This window comes from Balearica regulorum, chromosome 5 (assembly GCF_011004875.1).
Source record: "Balearica regulorum gibbericeps isolate bBalReg1 chromosome 5, bBalReg1.pri, whole genome shotgun sequence".
Taxonomy (NCBI): domain Eukaryota; kingdom Metazoa; phylum Chordata; class Aves; order Gruiformes; family Gruidae; genus Balearica; species Balearica regulorum.
Genome location: NC_046188.1, coordinates 59,506,551 through 59,519,436, shown reverse-complemented (window position 1 = coordinate 59,519,436; position 12,886 = coordinate 59,506,551).

Genomic DNA, 12,886 nt, shown 5'->3' with positions numbered 1-12,886 from the left:
AAGACTACATGCTGTCTTCCGCATTGTGGGAGGTAAACAGGTGGAGCATGATATTCCTAGAGATCATAAAAGGGCTTGCTTTGAGGGGAGGGATAGTTTGCATTTATGCACCTGATAGTGCTGTGTCTGGGGGAGTGGGCCTACCTCTTACTTTCCTGGCAATTAGTGAAAGACAGGCTTCCTAATCTGTAGCTGCAAGTGGTGGCTTCTTGCCTACTTTGGTAAGGTTCCTTCAGGGACTTTCTCCAAATGCCTTGGTAACTTGCTCTACAGTGTGTAGCCTAGTAATTGCAGAGGTACTGTGCTACTGTAAACAAAATGACATTCATAAGTGGTATGTAACAGAATTGCTACAAAAAATTCTGTGACCTGCTGCTGCTGCATTTCAGAAATGTGCATCTAGCAGTAAATGGGAGAGGAGGATATTTCTGTGGGTTCTAGCTCAGTTGAGAGAGGAAAGCACTACCTATACTTGAGCATCTTGAGGTCAGGAGCTGGCTGCTTTTGGTGTAGCTGCAATTTCTGTAACGGGCAAGCAGTGACCTCGTGAGGCCTCCAAAAAAGTAATGGTATGTTTTTCCTCCCAGTCATGACACAGTAGTCTTCAACTTAGGAAAGTATTTCCTTTCCTGGCTGTAGTGTAATGGGAGTTGATGCTACATCTGTAGGGTTTACTCCTCACTTCATGTCCATTCTCAGGTAGATAAAAGATGCTTATCGAGTGGATGCCTGACATACTTAATAAGGTTCTGCAGTTAAATAGCCTTTATTGGGATAGTGGAACATAAGTACAGTTTCTAAGCTTCATTTACTTGCAATGAATTTTGAATTCTGTTTCAGAATTGCACCTGTAAGTGTAGTAAGATTTGGCATTGTTTCAATAACAGGGTTTTTCATTAATTTCATTTGTGTTTTTAAACTTTGCTGTTAGAGCTGATCAGTTCAGTGGTACCTGCCACTAGAATACTTGTGTACTTCAGTTACTAGATACACGAGGCACTTCATTCCCATGTGCTGCAAAGCTGAAGACAGGGACGAACCGCAAGTTATGAAAGAACAGTCCTAAACAGTAGTTTCCAACTCACGTGGTAGGAGGTGCAAGTAAAACAATTCCTAGTCAAAATTTTAGGAGAATAGAATCAGAATTGGCAACTATTGTTTGCCAGAGTTTTGGAGAAGGTTAAGCTGGCAGCTGGAGATTATTTGATTAGCATAACTAAGCCTTGTATTCTTGCCCAGTCTAAAATGTAATTACTACACTCTTACCTACTTGTGCATGGAGGCTTTGCTGCTTGGCTTGTTTGTAACTAGTCACCAAGTTAGGAAGGCTGTTACAGAAGAGTAAAACTTCTAAGAACCATGACCAAAGTGTGGAACTGTAGAATTGCTCACCGTTATGAGCCACTTGCAAGATTTACATGCAGTTAGTATGAACAGATCTGGTTTCTTGAAACATGTATAAATGGTTCTTATAACTGCAGTGTATACATAACAAGTGCTTTTTTCCTTACCTATGGAAATACCATCTTAACTTGATCATCGGCTGCTTGTTAAGTTTTTAGTGCTTGACTGCAGTGCTTGTGACTTAATCTGGAAAAGGGGATGGGTATGCAGTGGTCTAACTCGTGTGGCTTTTAACTATGAGTTGTTGCATTGTACTTTAAATGTAAATAGAGCTTACTCAAGTAGTAAAGTCACAGTCAAAATTAAAGCAATGTAACTGATCAATGATAATGGATTTTATTAGTATTAATTGTGTTAAAATGTTAGGTATAACAACTACACTCATGGGAGCATTGGAGAAAACTGTATATTAAACACATTTCATACCAGTTAGTCATGAAGTTTACCTTCTGAAATACTGAACTAGATTGCAGTCACAATTCAGGAAGGTCACTTCCATGTGTTGGAGTTGCCTGGTGTGCTTGACAGCCTGTCCATTTAAATGAGTGGATCCATATCAGATTTAAGAGAAGTTACGGCTTATTGAAAATGGCCAGTTGTGAATTCTCACCTTTTCCAAGAAATAAGCCTCATCATTGTACTGCTGTCTGTCACTGTTTATACCAGTAGAAGACTTTTTGAAGCTGCAATTGTCCCTGGTGCTTAGTTATATTAAATTGGGATATTGCAGGAGAGCTCTGATCAACATTTCCAGAAGTCAAAACATCTTCAGTTATTTTTGTTGAGGAACATGGGAGGAAGAAGCCAGAAGTATGACTTGGGTGACCTGTTTTTGTAGCAGATGGAAGCTTCCACCTGAATGCTACTTGGATTTGGAGGGCTTTTTTCCCAGAGTAGTGAATAAATCCAAATGATCAGCACAGTCTTGAATAGTAATTGCTGTGAATTTTTAGAAAGCATCTGAAACATGAATTATCATAGCTGATGTTGCAATCTAGGCTAGCAGCTGCAGTGGCTGATAAAAAATGAGTTTATTGCCAGTTCATGCTTACTCTTTAAAATTGGTCACCAGAGAGCTGGTGCAGCAGCAGAGAGCTTACTCTTACATGTACCTGAAGAAAACTATGTTGCCTGCTGCAGTGCTTACTTCAAATACTGCTCACCTAAGGCCTCAACTGTGGCAAACAGGTACAGTGGCATGTCCTTGTCCTGTGTGCAGGGGGTTTGGAGTATGTGGCACCACTGATGTCACAAGTATTCCCCTAATCTAGAAGAAATCAGGAGAAGGTTGGTATTTTCAGTGTTGATGAATGTTATGTTAAAATAATACAGTATTGCTGAGGCATAAGTGTATGCTATGGTTAAAACAGGCCCTGGAGTCAAGTATTTTTGGAATATTCTCACCATCTGAGACCTGTATGTTAGTTTTGAAGAGTTGCTTAAATAATTAGTTGTTGAATACAAACCAGTCTTGAAGCCAGTGGCTTCATACAATTATGATTTGAAAAATAGGAAAATGGAAATGAGAATGTGAGACTAGTGGCAGAATGTATCAGATGTCACACAGAGTACTCAGTTATCAAATGCACTTGTGTGAAGTTGCTTTTTCCCCTCACCTCACATAAATTGCCGTATCTTCTTGTAACTTTATCACCACTGCTTTTTATCTTGAATGATGTTGGCCAGAGACCAGTATGGAGCAGTCATCGTGCCTCTACAGGCAGATAGGGTCTCAGTTCAGGGAGGGTAAAGTCTGCTTACGGGCACACCTATAAATTGGTACAGTTACTTGTATGTTGTATCTTCAAAAGGAAATAGAAGTAACCATATGCAGCTGAGATTGAAGCTACTCACTGTAATAGGAAAGGAAAAAAAATTGTACAGCAGATCTATAGTTGGCAGATGTTAGGGTTTAATAGAACTACTAATAGTAATTTAAAGGAGACTGTATCAATACAGTTTTGAGACTTCTGCAGAGTTCTTCATCTGCTTCCAGAACAACAGAGACAAGACATCTGAAGAAAGCATGACATTGCTTCAAAAATAACTGCATGGAAAAACTTTGTTATGTCATAAGATACAAAGCAGTTACAGTATCTCCCCAGATCTATTCCTGTCCACCTAGTGCTGAATAAACTTCACTTCTACATGATCAAGAATTCTTGGGAACAAAACCAGGCCTTTACCTTTGAGGTTCAGGGACTGAATAAGATTCTTGAGGTAGAACAAGTTCCTGGAATGGCGTGGCTTTTAATGTTTAAGTGATACAAGCACATCTGGATTCATTTTATAGAGCCCACAGCCATTTATCCATTTCCTGTAACAGACTCAATACAGCTGGTAGTTGGAGACTAGTGAAATGTTATTTTTAATGAGTTGACTAAGCAGCCATGACAACAGAGTTGCACTTGGCATAAATAGATGGCTGGAGTGAGGAAAGCAACTATCTGAGTGGGATTTTAATCTTCAAATATTTTGAAGTTTATAACAACATAAATCTTGCATTTAGTTTTTGTTTATGTTAGCAGTGAGAGTGCCTGAAGGGTCTAATGTGTGAAGTATTCCCAGAATTTTATTATCATCTAAGAAGCTATGCAAAACACTTTTAAGTTTGAAAGGAAAAAGGATCTTTAACAGGTTTGATACAGTATGTGGAGGATGAAGAGTTTATAGAATTTGTTCTGTTATAAAATAGATGGTTTTGGTAGGATGAAGTTTGAGAAATGAAAGGTAAGTTAGCAAGAACATTAAGAGTTAAGATTGAAATACAGGTGAAAGTTCAATTTGCATCTCTATGGTGATTCTGTTTAAGCTTTTAAGGAATGCATGTTCTTTCAGACTTCATAGACAGTTGAAGATTTAATCACATTCGAGTATAGAACACTGGGCAACTGGCCTTTCTCAGAGAAGGCTTTGCAGATGTGAATTAAATAAAATTACACCAAAGTTAGAGATCACTCTGGTAGAGGCTTGCTTTGTTTCTGCTGTTAGCCAGGGCTAGCGCTATCATCTGCATCAGCTCAGGGACCCACGGTATGATCGGATACTTGACAATACATTTTATTGGAATCAATCTCTTAATGGTTTTCCTATATATTATATATATAATGTATATAATATATACATATTAGTCAAATTATGACCCCAAAGTCTAATACACTTTTGTGTTGGGAATTTACACTCTGAGAAAATGAACTTTGCAGATTCCTGTGATACTACACTGCCATTATGATTCAGTGATAGGTGACATACAAATACAAGTCTGGAGAAGCAGTTCACAGCTGCTCCTTTAGAAAACAGTTAATCTCCAAAGTAATAGCAAAGTAATAAACAAGGCACCAAGCATGTGTGTTAGGCCATCTCTGCATTCCTTCCAAGCCAGATGCATAAAGCAGGGGAAGTCCTTAAAGCCTTTTTTTCTATGTGTATGTATATATACACACACACAGATGTATATTTTGTGTATGTACATTATATATATCCCCATTTATTTGTATTCTTTTTATTCCTCTTGGAGTAACTGAGTGGCATCTATTATTTTAAGCTTTCATCGCTTGCTGAGTTAACATTTCAGATTCTGATTAATAGTAGAAGCATTAATACTAACTGCCCTTTGCAGAATCATAGAATCATTTAGGTTGGAAAAGACCTTTAAGATCATCAAGTTCAACCATAAACCTAACACTGCCAAGTCCACCACTAAACCATGTCTCTAAGCGCTACATCTACATGTCTTTTAAATACCTCCAGGGATGGTGACTCAACCACTTCCCTGGGCAGCTTGTTCCAGTGCTTGACAACCCTTTCAGTGAAGACATTTTCGCCAATATCCCATCTAAACCTCCCCTGGCACAAGTTGAGGTCATTTCCTCTTGTCCTATTGGTTACTTCAGATAAAAGACCAACACCCACCTGGCTACAGCCTCCTTTCAGGTAGTTGTAGAGAGTGATAAGGTCTCCCCTCAGTCTCCTTTTCTCCAGGCTAAACCACCCCAGTTCCCTCAGCCACTCCTCATCAGACTTGTGCTCTAGACCCTTCACCAGCTTTGTTGCTCTGCTTTGGACACGCTCCAGCACCTCAATGTCTTTCTTGTAGCAAGGGGCCCAAAACTGAACACAGTATTCATGGTGCGGCCTCACAGCTAAGTACAGGGGGATGATCACTCTCCTAGTCCTGCTGGCCACCCTGTTTCTGATACAAGCCAAGATGCTGTTGGCCACCTGGGCACAGTGCTGGCTCATATTCGGTGCCTCATTCTCGGGCGCTAATTTGCCAGATACTTCTTGTGCATCTATAGAAGTAATTCTTAAGTTTAGCTGACACCAAGAAAAAGCTTGCTGTTGACATTTGCTGAAATAACAGACCTAAAATACAATTTGGGAAAACCCCTAACTGTAACACACACACACACACACAAAAAAAAATCTCCTAAAAGCCAAAATATGAAGGGAAGTGGTAGATGGATACCAACTGTACTTGGAAATCTCCCTTTAAGTTTTAAAGTGTGATCAAGACTCACGTAAACTTGATCCTACCCCATTGTCCTTGGGGAAGAGGGGAAGAAGAGAGGTAAATTACATCTAAAAGTGGAAACTAATTTGAATGAATAACAAAGATAATGTCTGAGCTACTGTTTCGCTGGATGGGATTCCTCTTTAAGTAAAACTATCCAAATGTTGAGTGTCTAGACATCTATATGCTCCTTATGCAACAGACGGAAACAGGTTCCTCAGAAAGTGATTCATGCCACCTACCTTAGATAGTTATCTTCGGATAGGATGATTTGCCCTTGGGGGATGCCAGCCCATGGCTTGTACAAGACGTCTAGATTGCTAATTTTTAGATGTCTGAAGATAAATGAAATTCATCTAAATCACTTGGCCATACAACACTGAAATAAAATTTGCCATAATGCTGTATTAACACATAATTGCACTGCACACAAATTGTGTGCTGTCCCAGTGCTCTGCCACGATTAGGCACATCCATGTTCTGACACCTGCTGAAGGCGTAGCACAATGTCCCTAAAAAGCATTAGCACTTATAGGTGCCTGTTGCTTCATCAAGACGACTGAAAAACTGCGGTTGAATCCTGCTCACAGTGTTGATTTTTTGTTTAGTTGGGTTTGGGTTTTGTTTAAATATATATCCCATGAGCTACTTAGAGCATGTTTAAGAAAATATATTCCACGTGTTGATCAAAATTGTCATCCCCACCAGGTAGTTGCAAATCTGAAGGATTTCTACTTTGACAAAAAGAAATCTATTGGCTATGGAATAACCAGCCTTACTGTATCTTTTCTCCTATATCCCAAAAGTTACAACATGTGACTAAAATGAGCTAATCAGATTTACTAATTCTTAAAAAGCAATGATAAAAATGCCTCCTCTTAACTATTACTAGAAGTGACATCTGCATTTGTAGCAATTAACAGCATCATAAGACAATTGACCCAGTGAGTTGACAGCAAAGGACATTACAATTGGGCATTAAACTAAATCAAATTGGAAGGCAGGGGGAAAGATACTAAGTAATAGTATCTAAGTAACACTAAGTATTAGGATAAGCCCGTAAGTCTAGGGAGATACAGTGACTATACTACATCTACAGCAGTTCTGATTCACCGATTATATCATCTGTGAGCTTGTAGGTTTGTCTAATGAAGGTCCGAAAGATGAGATGAACATTTCTATAACCCAGCCTCAAGCACAACTCAAATACCAAGAAGAAATTTCCTAGGCAGTTGTTTAGTTGGGTAGCTTCTTCATAAAATTCTGACAGAAGCATCTAAGCTGAAACACATCTGCCATGTCCTTGACGAGGATTCCTCAGGTGTGACTGGAACCCTTTGTACTAGCTACCTCTCAAGTGATTCAGAGCACTACAGGTGCCAGTAGGAACTGGAACCTTACAAGTCTTAGCTACCTTGGGCACCAGATAAGGCTTAGTATGCTTCAGGCACCAGGAAAATATCTTCTCTTTCCCCTATACATTAGAAGAGCTAACTACAGCATGATAGTTCTGTTAGAGTAAGATAGCTGTCAGTCTTCCAGTGATTTACAAGCTGCTCACTTATACTCATCTGGGTTTTGGGAGAGGTTTCTTTCTGGGTTTTTGGTTCTGCATCTCATCCCCCCGCAATGATTGGTTTGTGGTGAGTTTTTTGGTTTGGTAGTTGGTTGGTTTTGAGGGTTTTTTTCCAAACAAATCTTCACGGAAAGTTTCCACAAACAAAATAAAGGCATGTGATTATTTGGCAACCTCAGTGATTGTGCAACTATAACCACAGCCGATGCTGAAGCTTTCCAGAAGATATTGATTAATTGCCTACAGAAAATACTGTGTAAAAGCAAAGCAGCTTTGTAGTGATTTACTTAAGACAGGAAGTGAATCAGGGCAGGTCTGGCCCAAAACCTAGTGCTTCAATGTGGAGATCAACAATAAAGGTTACTTTTAGCAATAAAGGTTTAATTCTGTAAGACAATTCTGGCCCTAATTTGTTTGCAAGGCATACTCTTGGCCAGGACTTCAACCTTTCTAATAGTAAAATTATGTGTTTATATTCTTCTGTTTTTAAATTAAGCCATTCAAAAACAAACCCAGGTCATTTTCAATAGCCTTTCTACTATGAAGAAGGAGAAAGAGGCTGTTGTACATGTTGGAGATAGTATCCTATTATTAATCAAGCAACAATGCTTGCCATTTTACAATCAAATAAGATACAATTTATGCTTCAAAGACCTTGCAGATCAGGCAAAAAAGGTCTGACATCAATTATAGGAGACTGTATTCTCCTGTTGTGAATTACTGCCCAAAAAGGGTAAGTCATCTAGAATTTGAGTGAAAAACATTGACCGAATCTGTATTATTTTTTTGTAGAGTGATATTTTTTTTTGCCACAGTAACAACTACACATGCTTTCAATAATCTAATTAAAGAAAATAAAATGGTTACAAACAGAACAATAGTTCAGCAAAACATTACTGTATTATTATTAAAAAACACCATCATAATAAAGTAATAATAAATATGATTTTAAAATACAGCTGGACATCTGAACAAATTTGGGTTGCAGTATTTTAGGTAGGTACTGTACGAATCAATAAGAAATCATCCTGGCCCAAAGCAGCTTAAATTCTATTCAAGTCACATAAATCATGAAAGGAGTAAGACGACTTGAGTGATTGTTCCTCCACACATAGGTATTAGTGAGAACACGCAACATGAAATTCAGGTCTCCTGATACACAATTTGTGTCCCACCTCTTTGCCCACCTCCTTGTCCACTATGCTTTCTTACACGTTTCTTAAAAGTAACATCAAAGACAAAAATGTAAGAAAACAGTAAGCAATACTACATCGTTTCAGCTGGAATAAAGAAATGGGACATCCTGCAAAAGTACAATTGCAGGTAACTGCTAATGTTTTTAGACAATTTAGACCAAGACAGTGAGCAATTGAAAATTTGCAATTCTTTTTTACTAAGAACCATTTCAGTGTAAATACTAGAGATGTTACCAACCTTTCTCTCATGTACAAGCTTGCATTGCGGCCAGCTGATGCAAGTCTTGGGTTCTTCTTGGATCACAGCACTATTTGAATGAACTGGAGAAATCAGCTTGGATCCATGGTGTAGATATACCACGGCAGTTCAGAGAGGTGGTCAAGACATGTTTTTCTGCACATGGTCCATTCACACTTAACTTCCTCTTAGGAATGCACACAACTCAACTGATTATGCTGCTGCTTATAAAAAAAAAAAAAGTACCTCTGCAACTGCAACCATGGAGTGTATGTGTGAATGACTGTCTCTAGATGATGTCTTTTGTGATATATTTTTTCTATTTTTTTGATGCATATTTTGTTTGATTTTACTGTTAACAATTTCCACTCTCCGTTTTCACAGTTGGATAGATCAATAGCTCTTGCATATACACTGAAAAAAATATCCTTTCCCCTGCACTGTTTAGAGACAAAGGAAATTGAAATGCTCATGGGCAAAGTGAGTGTCTCTTTGAGCATTCATTATGAGTAAGTGAGTGCAGAGCAAAAGAAAGCCAAAATACAAGATCCAAGTTAGAAATATGGAGACCCAAGTAATTAAGCAGCAAGACCATAAATAATGTATGTACTTTAAGCACTAATCTGACACATAATTTCTTTTTGTTTCTTTCCTTCCCTGTCCCTTATACCATTTTGTTATACAGTAACACCTAATTACCTTATAGCCATAACTCAGCTAATGCTTGTAAGGCTCTTTTGCCTTGCACAAACCACAAACAGCATACAGACTGGAAAAGAGATGAGGAACACGCTAAGAAAGAGTTACGGGTTAAGACTCCTGTAATTACGCATTCATCCCCTGATGCAGTGACCCTAAAACAAAGCAAATGAATAAATATGAGGACTAGTCTATATGAATACTAGGCAGAAAACCCAGTGCATACAAGTATACATCTAGGGAAATGCTTTTTTACTGTCTAACCAGCACAGTCATCTATAAGGAGCAGGAGCACTTAACAGAAACTCAGCTAAGTGATAATAATCTGAGAGATAAGATCTGAAGTAAACTCTGATACTGAGACACAAATTCCAACTTCCTGTAGTTCATCAGGAGAGTGAACAAGTTGAATATCTCTGTTAGAACATCATCAGAAGCAGACAAACATGCCCCAGAAGCAGTTTGCACCCACCATTAAGTGCAAGTATTCTTAACAAGTATGTCCTTGCTGAAATTTAGAAATAAGTATGCTGGAGGTTAAAAATGTACGTGTCTGGAAAGTGAAGATCATTTTGACTACAATGACCAACTTGAATTTGTGCATGAATATGCTTAGGTCCTGCAAACCTAAATGAGTCATAATTCCTCTTTCCTATTTAGCGCTAGAAAATAGTTGCTGACAATAATTCTTCCTCCCTAGCTGGTCCAAGACAGCTCCCTACAGGAAAAAAAGAACGTTACCTTTTCTTAGACAGACCACCTTGAGAATGGGACATGTACTAGACATAATTTAGTACAGCATGGCAGTAAGATAGCAGAGCCAGTTTAAAGTAGGTTGAACTCTATTGAAAGTTGGAACAAACCAAAGTTATGCAACTGTACCTTCTACAGGTTCTACTAAGACTAAAAAAAAAATCCTACATTTTCAAGTATTTCTAGTATAAACCAGACAAAGTTTGAGTGGATACGTAGACTGAAGTTCACAGATAGGATAGAAATACTATACATTTTCAGTATACTTAGAATTTCTCTCCCAAGTATTCCCATATTTGGTATTCCCTTAGATTCTGTCTCCAATTCAAATCCTCTTCTGTAGAGGAACTACACTGTTTAGCTAAATACTAAAAGACCATTATTAGGAGAACAGTAAGTACTGCTAGCTGAGAATAATAAGTATTTGGTTACATATCCTTTTTCACATCCATTTTGTCAACTTGTTTTGTTATCCATATTAATACTGACTTTGTCCTTGCTGACTGCAGCTCCAGCAGTAGGAATATTTCCAGATAATTTCTGAAGTCAAGATTCATTTACTCTAAGTTAGCTACTACTATCCATCAAGTAGATCATCAGAGTACTACATCGTAAGAGAAAAAAAATTGCACAAAACAAATTAGGAAGGAAACATATATTAAAACTTACAGGCTTTCTGAAACAAGATATCCACAGTATTAATCAATCCCTAATGTAGCAGTTTAAATCTGTGCAGGAGGAAAAGGCCTTGCTACAACAAACATTGCTCTGAACAGTGAATTATTTAGCAGGGAAAGCAACTTACTCCCAGAAAGAGGCCCTTCCTTATAAAAAGAACTGATACAATTTTAGCTGCAATGCTCCTACCATAGGTCTTGCCTTGTCCAAAGCATTCCTTGGCAGCACATTCCCAAATACATTCCTGCACCTTGCTCCTATATGTGTAGACTACTGTTGTTTTCAGAGTTAAATTAGCAGAAATGCACATTTAGAAAGAGAATGAATCAACTGACACACAGATGCCTTGTTATTCAGCAGTGACAGCTACTCCTTCCACCAGGTACTCACCTGGAAAAGTTTCTGAAAAAAACCCCAAACAAACCACCCAACACCTCAGCCACTTAAAAAAAATTAAAAATTAAAGTTACATTTGACATGTTTGTTCTGTGAAGGGCCTAGTCTGCAAGTTTCAGATACGGGATTTTTATTTTTTTTTAATCAACTGCTTGCTAACAGCAAACTCTACACAATCTTTTTCTTCTGTATTCTAGAGAAAACATGCTTACACATGAGGAGAGCAAAATGCTAAGCTGCAGCAGAGCTCAATAGGAAACACTTTTCATACAGTCATGCAACTTGTTAATGGATGCATAACAGAAACGAGGAATAAAATACTTCTATAGCAATGCAGTATTACACTTCTAACTCCCTGTATTTTATTCTGCAATGGATTACTGCTATAAATAAAGGAATTTAATAGCTGCAAGCCAACCACCTACTTCAGAAGGCAAGGAATGCTGCCAAGAGAGAATGACAGCAACATTATTCCACCACTGCACTTTCCTAAAACAAGCATTAGAAAATATGAATTAAGCTAAAACATAGCTTTCTCTCCAGTTACAGCAACACGTGACTTTATATATAAACCTTAATCCTTCCATTAACCCTCCTAATCAAAGGGAAGAAAAAAAAAAGAAAAGCTGACTCCTGCATTTTTTTTTCCCCCTTTTGCTCAGTAAAAGCAGGGAAAGAGAGAAGCAAAAGCATCCCATCCCTTCTTTCCCTGCTGATTGGCCTCTTGTATATCATGCATCGCAAGGCCTTTCAAGTCATAACCTCTTCTTACAAGCCTCCTTTCTCACCATGGAAAGCTCAAAAAATGCACTTACTCCTCAGACAACAGATGTATGGAAACCCATTTTACACTTACTGAAAATATTTCACTCCCACTGGATGTTAGATCTGAAGACCTACTCAGCACTTTACATAGAGAGCTAACTTTTACCTTGAGAAAATTTATTTTGCTACATCCTGCACTAAACCAAAACCTTCAGACCTTTCCTAAGAAAGATACAATTAATAACATGATAGAGAAAGCTGTAATACTGAAGACGTATTTAAGGCAGAAAAAAGATTCTAAGATCCTATAGTAAGTGATGTACATTTTCTTTTTCATTCCTACTGTTAGAAGCTGGTTATTCTCATCCTTGCCGTTTCTGCCAGTGCTCCATTTGTTTCACCTTGCATGTATTAGTTTTCCTTAGCTGCATTAATTTCCTCACATTTCTTTCTTCATAGCTTCCTAAGTGAAGCAGTGCGACATCAACTGTACATACCTCATCTATGCACTGTTTCCTTGTGATTCTGAAAGAGATGAGCACCTGGGTCATGATTCTCTTGATAGGAGAATCATTTTCTAGAAGGGCCACAAATTTCCTCAAGCTATCTAGCTTCCAGTCTTGGACTGTCGCAAATCTTCCACCTAAGTGACTATATCAACAAGAAGA